Below are 12,509 nucleotides of genomic sequence, written 5' to 3' on the forward strand. Positions count from 1 at the left end.
ATAAAAAAAAACTAAGAAACAACTAAAATAATGAAAAGTTAAATCTAAGTCTTAAAAAACAAGAAAATAATATAAAGAAAATAGAATCAATCTAAATAAGAAAACCTAATATTCTAGACAATTGCTGTTAAAACGAAAATATTTCAGGTAACAAAATAATTTAAACTTTACTAGGAAACGCGAGCAGCTACTGTATAATTTGAAGTTAACTTTTTAAGTCTCGTGATTAGGCTAAATGTAAGCAGGTTAGCTAGCGCGGGTCGTTAACAATTTTTGTTTTCATGATTTGTGCAGCAATTATATAAGCTTCCATTTAGTAAACATTACCAGCTAAATAGATGTTTGGAGGAGTAACTGATTTTTACTATTTGATGATGATAGTAGCACATTGGAAGAATGTATCCGCCGTGTGTATTGCTCCATTACCAAATTCTCCACTGCCGCCTCTCGTTGGAGTCTGAATGGGCGTGTCTAAGCTGCTCTTGGACTAAACAAGCCTTGCCATACTTTTCAAAATTACTATCATCATTGCTAGAGTTCCAATTTTCTTCGATGGCTGCCAGCCTGCCACTGGAATCTGTTAAGGATAACCTTCCAAATGCTACTAGAATAGCTACATTCAAAGAACAGGTGTTGCAGCGTTTCATCACTTTGATAGCACAACACACAACCAGGATCAATCGTCATCCCCCATCTAAAAAGTCTCTCATTTGTAGCTAACCTCTTCAAGCAAGCTAATCATAAAATGAACGACCACCTTGAAACACTTCTGAAAAACAACACTATTGAAAAGTACATCAACGTCATAATGCAGCATCCAGTCACAAAAGTAGAAAATATGAGTGACACTTCTTCTAAAACAGCATCAAACAGCATTACCATCAAGCATCCAACTGTAGAAACGTTAACTACAGCTCCCCAAGCTAAACTTTCACCCCAATCTCAAACCTCCACTGCATACACATATTTTAAATCTTAATCGCCGATCATTTGCTATTAGTAGCTGGACCTTATCCAAACCTGCATACCCTTACCAACTCAAGCCTGTATCCTGTTAGTTTACTACTTTCAATAGCCTCTTTATTGATACTTATAAAATAAGCTTTGATCTGATTTAAAATTGAGGGTGATGCAAGAATTTTCCAAAAATGATTTGTTTTTGGACCGGTTGAGGGTGAAATTATCATTTCTTCTAACCTATAAACATTATTGGGCAAATTTTCGTAGTCGTCCCTCTAGTTTTACGGTTGTCTCAATTTCGTCCCTCTAGTTTCAATTGTCTCAATTTCATCCCTGTAGTTTGTTTTACGTTCCAAATTGGTAAAATCGTTAACACCATTAATGAAACTTACGGAAAAATATGATTAAAAAATTAAGTGCTCCAATTTTTAATCCGGTTGAACCGGTGCGAAGAACTTATTTTTTTGATCATTTTATCATAGATGGTCGTAATGAATTTTTTGCTCTAAGGTCTTTCAGGGCTCTCTTAGGGTGCTCATTGAAAGGCCTTAGAGCCAATAAGGAGTGACTACATTAAGACTAGCTGCAGAGAGCAACTGCCAACAATTCACCATATGTACCACTCAAAGATTTAGACTCTTTTTCATTGCAGTAAATACTGGAAGGAAAAAGAGAAAACCAGAACAAAAAAACACCTCTTAGTTTTTTGATGATAACATTGACATCAGGCATAGTTCCTATAAAAATGCCTCCTGGACGAAGCAATGCTGATACATTGGCCAAGGCCCGACATGCATGTGCCTCAGTAGACTAGGAGTAATGCATGGCAAACTACAAAATTAAGTTTCCATAAAATCTACTGGAGGCCAATTAACCATCGATAATCCATTAAACTCAAAAACTAAGAAAACAAAATGCAGAACTTGCATAATTGACTAGAGATATGGCATTAATTTCCAATCACAAGCAAACAAGGAATCGGATTTGTCAAATAGTTTGCAGAGAGATCATTTCCTGGAATTATTCCTAAAGTAAAAGCAAATGTATAACCCAAAAAGAAACAAACAATAGAAGATTTTAAAATTTAAAAAAAAAATCAATTTATCGTACATAACAACAAACGAATCGCTCACCTGGCAACTACATATCTACATATATCAAAGGGGGCATCTTCTTCCAAAACATTGTCCAGATAGATCTGATAACCAGAAAAAAATATCATAAATGAGATTGTATTATTGTCTCTTCCTCTTTCGCCAAGAGGAATCCGGCCTCATATTACTAAGGTGCTGGTTCAGCACCATAAAGCAAAGCAGCTCATAAGGCAACTAATTTTGGAGGTAAAGCTCACCAGCCAAGTAACTTCCAGAGTTCAACCTTAAAATTTTGTTAATCAATATCCCAAACACTCAGTTGGGCCATTCATCCCACGAAGTAGCACAAAGTTACCTCATAACAATCTCCACACATAAGACGCGCAGGGAATGTGTGTAGGGGTTCGATTTAGGAGGAAGGACCTTCGCCTGAACTTGTACTTCACTTCCGCTGCTCCGTTCCTCCGCCGATGGACCTGCAACAAGTCACTAAGGCTGGAATAGCCCTGTGACCCTCCGACGATCAAGTTAGATGTAAGGAGAGTTGCTTTTAGGTCTAGGGTTAGGGGAAGATGGCATACCTCTCAAAGATGAATATCCCTTTGTATTTATAGACCTAGGTTAACTTGGGCTCCAAGCCAGTGCGTGGAGGTCACGCTTAGGTAACCGCCCTTGGTGACATCATAGATGACGCCACGGGATAAGACGGTTACGAAGCACATGGGCAGATGATCCTTTTCGCCACGTATCGCTCATGGTCCCCTCCTGCTATGCTGCATTCTGCCAAAAGTCCCAAGCGGAATGTACACCTCGGTAACTAGCCGAAGTGTAAACAGGAGACTTGACTCCGAGCGAGTAAACAGAAAGATATACACAGGCCCATGTCAATATGAGGCCTCGGTTGATGGTGGTCCGGTTATATTACCGAGACGATTACCGAAGCCTCCACAATAGCCCCTCAAGTCCCTGGAGCGTTGCACCTCTACTTCAGGGTCTTGATCCTATCGTATGAGACATCAGGCCTTGATCTTTCTTTTTAGAGAATAACCGAAGGGTGAAGTTGCTTCGGTAGATTTCGTTCAACCCGCGCCAGAGAAGAGCCACGTGTCAACTGTTGCCGAGATCTCAGAATCAAAAAGCTGCCTCGGCACGTGCCATGCCAGTTGATTGGTACGAAACGTCGCTTCGGTGACACGCGTCAACATGCCTAAGGTCCGAATATCCGGCGCCTATCCTCGGTGCAGAGTCCTTGATACTAGCCGTTCGATGATAACACATGTCGATGATCTAACGGCTCAATGCACGACGCTTCGTTTCCCGCGCAGCTTTCCATCTCTATCAATATAAATAGGAGAGACAGAGGTGAGATCGTCACCCTTTCTTCTGCTTCTGAAGTCGAACCGCCGCCGCCGTATACTTCCAGCTTTCAGTCGAGATTTCGATCGTTTTGGTTGGGAGATCTTGCACAAACTTGAGGTATGTCGACCTTCTTGCTTTATTCTTCACGTTTTGACCATTGTTTTGAGTTTTTCGCCGTTTTCTTGCACTTGTTACGGCTGAGCAACCGCTCGCCACCGTCTGGTTCAAGGCGGCGCTGGGCTTCTCCAGCGTTGTTCACGCTATTACCGAGGTCTAAACTCATCCCGAGACCTAGATTCATCCCGAGGCCAAAACTCATCCCGAGACCTAGACTCACCCTGATCCCAAGGGAAAGGACTTCTGTTTTTAGAAATTCTTCCGAGAGGGAAACGCCTTTATAGGAAACGATTGTCCGAGGACTCCGGGGAGCGATGACCATTCCGCACTGAGCGCTAGACATTGATTTTTTCCCTGAGCACATAGCTAACGGGTTTTTGTATTCCTTTCCTTGGTTAGGCAGAAGCGAATGGTCATCGAGCTCTCTTCGGACAGTTCCGGTAGTTCAGGTTCTTCTCCTGTTGAAATTCCCGAGGACATTCGCCAGACACTTCGGGAGAGGGCATTCTTCCGGACTCCAATCGACTGCGTTGAACCATTTGAACCCTCGAGAGCTCCTCGTGAGGTGACGACGTTTGACTCCCAAGATATGGAAGCCCCAAGTACCTCGAACCAAGGTCCGGGTCCATTCGCCGATGCCCCCGAGGAGGTACGGGGACGCAGGAGGGCGATGAGGCCATGCCCATACCGAAATCAATACTTTGACGGCTCCTCGGCTTCTTATGCCGAATTTAAGAGGGTATACAGCGTTCCTCATGACGTTGACATTCGGATCTTACCGAACAGCGACCCCAAGGACCTTCCACACCGGGAGGGAGCACTCATATATTCCCCTTGATGGCTATCACAAAGGGGGGCGTTAGATTCCCCCTTCATCAGTTTGTCCGAAGGGTTCTCCGAGCTCTCTCCCTCACGTCTTCTCAGCTGACGGTGAACTCCTATCGGATCATCACGAGCATTATAGAGCTGAGGAGACAATATAACCTGACGTTCGGACTCGAGGAGCTTTTCGGTGTATACCTCGTTGGAGTTAACCGGGAGAGCGACCGTCACTACCTCTCATGTAGGACGGGATACGACACCTTCCTTATCGACCATCTTCCTGACTCGGAAGAGTGGGCGAGTATTTATGTGTCGGTCACCGGGAATTTTATGTTTGGACCCGGGGAGAGCGCGGACACAGCCACCACAGTTCAGTTCGAAACCGGGGCTCCTGGTCGGTAGAAACATCTTCTTAGCTTTATTATGTTTGCACATTTTTCTTTCCTCATTGTATACTGATTCTTCCATTCTCTATCTTTCAGCCGAGGGCATCGTTGCAGAGCTTCGGGCAAGAGCTAACCGAGCGCAAATAACAGCGGCCTACGCAATCCCTATCACGAGTCGGTATGCACCCGATCTGCTCGGATACAAACCGACTTACACCGGTTATTTGAAAAAGAAGCCGAGGCAGCAAGGAGTTTCTCGAGGGGGACGAGGACGTGGCCGAGGAAGAAACCAAGGAAGAGGAGAAGGCAGGAGAGGAGGAGCCGGGGCGACAGAAGGCGAAGTTGGTGAGTCTGTTCCCCGAGGCGTGATCCGGGAAGAAATCGACCGGGAGACCCCAGAAAGGACGGGACTTAGTGGAGAGATGACCGGTCGTGGAAGGGAAGTGCTCAACCTTCGGCGCCAAAGGCCACGAGGGCGGGGTGCTGGCGTCAGGGTTGGCTCGCCGGGGACCGGAACCTCGAGGGTGATCCCTGTTTCTCCTCAGGAGCCGCCGGAGAAGAGGGCTCGCACCGAGGAAGAAGGCTTCGGACAAGGGAGGGGCGGGGAGCCGATCTTGATAGATGAAACAGGGGCCCGAGGAGATGAGGGGGATGTGGAGAGTCGGGGGGGAACCGAGACGAGGACTCGCGTTCCGGCGAGGGAGGTCCCCTGGGCCCCCGAGGTTCGTCACTACTCGGGGCGCCTGATTCATCATGCTGATAGCGCGTCTTCTAACATTGGGACGGCGTTTGGGCTGCTTCGGTCGTGTATTCTTCCGAAGGACGCCCGAGCTGTTGAGGGGTGCACCGTGGATCTGACAGGAGAGATAGCGCAGGCACTTCTGAAAGTAAGTTACTTCTGAAAGTTTCTTTTCTTACTCCTTCGATCGTTTTATTGGAATTTTGATCAATTTTAATTGTGTTGGTAGGCCGGCGCTCGGGTGCTCGCTGTGAACGAACAGTGCCAGGCACGGGAGCAGGAGATGGAGCTGCTGAGGAAGACACTTGCTCAGAGAGAGGACGACCTGAAAGTGGCGAGGGAGACTTGTGACCTCTACCTAGCCGACTTTCAGCGGTGCGACCGGGAGCGGGTTCTTGCCGAAGCGAAAGCCAAAAAAGCTGAGGAGGATGCTGACACATTGAGGGCTGCTGGGGCTCGGGAGGTCGAGTTTGCAAGGAACAAAGGCTACGATGAGGGCTGGGATGCTGCCGGAGTAGAATATAAGAAGCAGGTCCGGGAGATAGAAGCCGAGCTCTTCAGGGATCGGTTCTTGGACGGACTTCGGTACGGCCACGAGGCCTTGATAAGCAAGCTTACTCTGCCAGAGGGTTCGGAGCTTCGAACCGTGCCTGAGCCCCCTCCTGAAGAGCTCGTGCTACCGGAGGAGGAAAACGAGCAGGTGCCGATCCAGGAGCCCCAAGCGACCGAGGAGCCAGCTGACCTTAGTGCCCCTGTTCCCTGATGAAGCGTAGGAACTTTATATTTTGTAACTCTGAAAAAGTACTTTAATTTTTGCTTGAATGGTCGGTTTACTGGACGGCTCCGGACATTTGGAGTTTGCCGTTCCAGGGATTGTAATTGTTTGATACTTGAAGCAATACCCCTTTTGTTTATTGTTCGTGAATGAATGCTCTTCTTTTCTTGAATGTTTTTATCTTTGAAATGCTTGTTTGATTGGTTTGCTCCTTAGGTTATGATGCCCCTGCTTCGGTGGGACTTAAAAAGTTTGTAGAAACAAGTTTAACCGAAGCGTTAACCGAATCGTTTTGCCAAGCATAAAAAAGATGTTCAATCAAGAAAAAGTGACTCGTTCCGAAGCCCCAGCTTAGTAGGACCGAATCAGAACCATTCATTGTAATGAACTTTTGACATTGCACGCCCCTGCTGATTAATAGAAATGAGCTTATCGAGCAGGCGCGGGATTGTATTACTGCTAGGGACGTAGGCCGGCGTAATGAAGTGGTATGGCTTCTGCCATAGGTTCGTGACGCGGCGAGTCCGAACAGTGAGAAATTGCTGATGGGTCGGTGTAAGGGGCTCGGAGAAAAAGGCCGAGTATCCTTACAGCGAGTGACCAGAAATTTAGACGACCGAAGAGGCCCGGGCGACTTGGTGGGGATTTTTCTCCGAGGGTATCACCTATGGGAGAATAATATCCCTGAAGTCGGTATAAAATGGTCCGGGCAAGAATAGGCCAAGTATAAGTAATTTAAACAATCAGTGTACGAATAGTGCCAAAGAGCATTCTCATTAAAACTCGGGGTATTGTCAATACATAAGCAGATTGCTTTCAAAACTTTCTTAAAAGAAAATGCAACGTAATAAGGACAAAACGGGCTTCGGTGGCCGAGCACTATCCGTAGAACTTCTTCAGATTGTTGGCGTTCCATGACTTAGCAATGGGGGAACCATCCAGTTTCTCCAATTTGTAATTACCCGAACCGAGGTGCTTGAGAACTCGGTAAGGACCCTCCCAATTGGGCATTAACTTTCGCTTTTTGGACTTCTCCACCACCTTTTTCCAAACGAGATCGTCAGGCTTAAACGACCGGAGGCGCACGCTTCGGTTGTAACCCTTTGCAACCTCCTGTTGGTATGAAGCGAGCTTTATCCTTGCGTTGTCCCGTTCTTCTTCGGCTAAATCTAGGTCCGAAGCAATGGTGGTGTTGTTGACCGACTCATCAAAATTTTCTGTTCTCATTGTTGGGAGTCCGACTTGGAGTGGGATGACCGCCTCCATTCCGAATGCCAAGGAAAAAGGTGTGCGACCGGTTGATCGCCGAGGCGTCGTACGATAGCCCCAGAGTACCCTGGGCAGCTCTTCGGCCCACTTTCCTCGCCGTGACTCGAGTCGTCGCTTTAGCCCGGATGAAATTGCTTTGTTTGCCGCCTCAGCCTGCCCGTTGCCCTGGGGGTAAGCCGGAGTGGACGTGTCCCATTTGATACCGTATTCGTCAAGCAGAGCCCGGTACTTCTGTCCTGTAAACTGCCCTCCATTGTCAGTAATTATGGCGAACGGCACACCGAAGCGTGAGATGATGTTGCGCCACACAAAGCGGATGACGTCTGTTTCTTCGATGGTTACCAGGGGCTCGGCCTCGACCCATTTCGAGAAATAATCTGTTGCGGTTAAAAGGAACTTGAATCCACCCGGAGCGACTGGGAGCTTTCCAACGATATCCATGCCCCATTGGGAGAAGGGCCAGGGGCTGGTGAGAGGGCTCAGGTCCCGGGCCGGCTGATGGATAATGGGAGCGAACATCTGGCACTTTTTGCAACGCTTGACGAACTCTTCAGCGTCCTTCTTCATTGTCGGCCACCAATATCCCTGAGTGAGGGCTCGGTGGGCGAGCGATCGTCCACCGGAGTGACAACCGCTGTCACCGGCGTGAAGCTCTTCGATAATGCCCGGAACTTGATGTGGGTGTGCAACCAATAAGTACGGCCCGGTAAACGATCTTCGGTAAAGCTTACCGTTGGGATTGAGCCAGAAGAGGGCAGCTTTGTTGCGGAGTCGGTGGGCGTCCTTTTTGTCGGTGGGAAGGGAGTCTTCCCTTAGGTAAAGGACGATTTCATCCATCCAGCTCGGACCGAGCTCTATGTTGAGTACTTCCTTCTGTAGGTCTTCGAGTTCAAAACTGGGCTTGTCAATAGAATTGAAGGAAATGGATCGGTGCCCAGTGCATGAGAATGCCGAAGCGAGACCTGCCAGGGCGTCGGCGTGGGCGTTCTGTTCCCTTGAAATATGCTCGACTCTGATTGCTTTAAAGCGTTGAATGAGCTGGACAGCGGCGCTTAGGTAGGTACGCATGCGGTCATCCCGAGCTTCGTATTCTTCAGAGAGTTGGTTAACCACCAACTGGGAGTCGCTGTAAACGACGAGCTCTTCGATGCCAATGGCTTCGGCAGTCTTGAGTCCGGAGATTAACGCCTCATATTCGGCCTCGTTGTTAGAGGCTGGGAAATTGATGGAGAAGGAGCTTTCGTGCAAGACACCGGAGGGTGAGAGAAGAACGACGCCCGCACCTGCGCCTCGGCTGTTGGATGCGCCATCGACGTACATTTTCCATACATCTCCGTGAAAGAGCTGCCAAGCTGTGCTAGGGTTGGCCTGGAGTACTGCTTCGGTGCTCGGTGGGGGTGCCGAAGCAGATACGTTGGGCGGTGTAAGCTCTGCGATGAAGTCAGCCAGAACCTGAGCCTTTATTGCTGTCCGAGGCTGAAAGTGGATTTCGAAATTGGCAATCTCAACGGCCCATTGTGAAATTCGGTTGGAGAGATCGGCCTTTCGGAGAAGAGATTTGAGGGGGAACTCGGTCAAGATGATGATGCGATGAGACTGGAAATACGGGGCAAGCTTTCGGGAGGCTGAGATTAGGGCGAGCACGAGCTTCTCCAGGGGGAGGTAGCGCGTCTCGGCGGGAGTCATGGTTTTGCTGGAGTAGTAGATTGGCTGGTGCTCCCGACCCTCCTGTCGGACGAGCACCGAGCTGACGGCGTGCGGGGAGACAGCTAGATAGAGGAACAGGTCTTCCTGGTCCCTTGGAGTGACGAGGAGTGGAGCCGTGGAAAGATACTCCTTTAGTCGCTGGAGGGCTCGGTCACATTCTTCTGTCCAGTTGAAGCTTCGTCGGCTGCCCTTTAGTAGAGCGAAAAATGGCTGACATTTGTCCGAGGAGCGACTTATAAACCGATTCAGAGCAGCAGCCATCCCGGTTAGACGCTGAACATCGCGCTTGTTGTGGGGAGCCGAGAGCTGATCAATTGCTTGAATTTGGGAAGGATCGGCCTCAATACCGCGCCGGGAGACGAGATGGCCGAGAAATTTGCCGGAGCTGACGCCGAAGACACATTTCTCGGCATTGAGGCGGAGTTTGTGGCGCTTTAGTATCTCGAAGACTTCGGCAAGGTGGGTTAGATGATCACCGGCACGAAGACTTTTAACCACCATGTCGTCAATGTATGCCAGCATAGTGTCGCCCAGTAATTGCTCGAACATCTTGGTTATCATTCGCTGGAAGGTTGCTCCGGCATTTTTCAAACCGAAGGGCATTACGAGGTAACCGAAGATCCCGTGGGGGGTAATGAAGGCGGTGTTCTCGATATCGCCTTCGCTCATGGCGATCTGGTGGTAGCCCCGGTACGCATCCAAAAAGCTGAGTCGCTCGTGGCCAGAGGTGGCGTCGACAAGCTGGTCGATTCGGGGAAGAGGAAAGAAGTCCTTCGGGCAAGCATCGTTAAGGTTGGAGTAGACGACGCAGACACGCCATTTGCCATTTTTCTTCTTGACTACGACGGTGTTAGCCAACCACTTGGGGTACTGGACCTCTCTGATTGCCCTAGCGTTTAGGAGTCGGTTGACTTCTTCAATGACGGCCTCGGAGTGAATGGGAGAGGACCGTCGTGCCTTCTGTACGACCGGTCGCTTGGCTTTGTCGATGTTGAGCTCGTGGCAGATAAAAGAGGGGTCGAGCCCCGGCATCTCGTAGGGAGTCCAGGCGAACACTTCAATGTTTCGGTTGAGAAAAGCTACCGTCTCGTTCCGATCAGTGTCACTAAGTGAGGAACTGACAAGGAAGAAGCGGGAGCCGTCCTCGGTGATTGGGATTGTGGCCACATCTTCGACGGTTTTGTCGTCGGGGGATCTGCTGACGTCCTCCAAAACTGGGGCTTCTGGTGCTTCAATGAGATTCACCCGGGGGGTCTGCTTGGTGCTTCGGACAGCGTTGACGTAGCACTGCTTGGCCGCGGTCTGGTCTCCGTACAGGTCTTCCTGGTGCCCGTTAGTGCCGATGAAACGTACCACTTGGTGATAAGTGGAAGCAATCGCTTTAAGCCTATGCAGCCAGGTTCGACCGACAATGGCGTTGTAAGGGCCAGGGACGTCGACCACCACAAAGTCTATTTCAAGCGTTACCGAGCCGGCACGGACAGGAAGAGTGATCATACCGATGGGCCAGACAGGAGCTCCGTTGAAGCCGATAAGGGGAACTTCGGAAGGACGGAGGTCGGTCTCGGGAATCTTCAGATCCTTGAAAAGGGAGTAGTACATGACTTCGGCCGAGCTGCCCTGGTCTACGAGGACGCGACGGACATTGAAATTTCCGATGCGTAGCGTGACCACGAGGGCGTCGTTGTGGGGAAGTTGGACACGGTCGAGATCCTTCTCGGTAAACGTTATCGTCCATTTGGAGCCGTCGTCGGTTCTTGGGCGCTTCGGTTCGGGGCCAACTATCATGACCTGCTTGGAGGAGGAGGCTTCATTCAATTCTGCCCGGATGACTCGAGCGGCTTCGGGGTTCAAGGGACCATGTATGACGTTGATTGTCTGTACCTCTTCCTCGGTATGTGATTCGGTCCTCTGTGTCCGAGCCGTCGTCTTCTCGTGATCGATGAAGTTTCCGAGGTGGCCACCAGCAACAAGCTGTTCCAAGTAGGCCTTGAAGGGCTTGCATGCTGTGGTGAAGTGACCTTGCTCGCTATGGTAGCTGCATCGAACGATGGGATTCTTGATTTTCCCATTTTCGGTTCCGAGCTTTTGATTGGGGAAGGAGAAAAAAGGCTGATCCTTCACTTGATCAATGATCCGGTAGATGGGAATGGTGAAGACGGTCTTTTCGGCGTTGAAGTCGCTTGGCTTCGGCCCCCTCCTCGGCGACTGCTTGATCGTGTTGACCTGTTTCTTCGAGGTTGAGACAGGTGCGGGGGCCGGTATGGATACCGAAGTGTTCAACGCTTTTGAACTTGTAGGCTTCCCGATGCCTCTCTCTGCCTTGGACTCGATGAGCTGACACCAGTTCTCGATTCGAGTCATAAGGTCCTTCATAGAGTTCGGCTTATGGCGAGCGAGGTCGTCGTAGACTTGCTCGTCCTGGGATGTGAGACCGAGCTTGAATCCTCGGGCAGAGATGACACCGTCGCAACCTTCTATCTCATTGAACAACTCCCAATAACAGCCGGCGTACTGCCGAAGCGTTTCGTCGTTCCTCTTACGGAGGGCTAAGAGGGAGTCGATCTCCTTCTCGTGCTTGTTGCTCGTTACGAACCGTGCCATGAAGGCGTCACAGAGGGAATCGAACGAGGAGATTGACCGAGCCGGGAGTTGATTGAACCAGGTGAGGCCCAGGTTGCCGAGGCTTGCTGGAAACACTTTGCACAGGAAAGCATCATCCGAGGGTTCATTCCGAAGAAATAGAGACATGACGGTTTTATACTGGACCAGATGAGTGTACGCCTCGGTCTTGCCGTCATATTTTGCGAACTTGGGTTGGGAGAATCCTTTGGGTGGGGTAACCGAGTCGATCTCTCTTGTGAATGGAGAGGTCGAGAGTCGTGCAAGTCGCGCATCGCGATGAGGTCGGATCGAACGGTCGGGGCCGTCTGGACGCTCAGTCGCTGTACGCTTCTTGGGGACGAGTTTGTCCAATCGTTCGTGCTCCTTTCTCTTTGGATCGATACTAACCGTTTTTCTGGGAAAACGCTCCTGGCGATGATGTCGGTAGCTATCCCGAGCGGAAGCCTCGAGGCGCTCGGTGACCGGGCTCCTGCTGTTTGCAACGCCGGGGTGCGAGACGATGGGACTTCTGGCTCGGGGGCCCTTCAGGCGCTCCCGGTATCCTCTAGTCTGGATCTCGACAAGGCCGTCATCTCCCCTGGATGCCCTTGTGAGGCTAGGGGTAGATTCCCGGCATGTCCTGCCCACAAGGACGGAGTGGGTGGAGGAGGCAGAGA

Source organism: Rhododendron vialii, chromosome 11a (assembly GCF_030253575.1).
Source record: "Rhododendron vialii isolate Sample 1 chromosome 11a, ASM3025357v1".
NCBI lineage: Eukaryota > Viridiplantae > Streptophyta > Magnoliopsida > Ericales > Ericaceae > Rhododendron > Rhododendron vialii.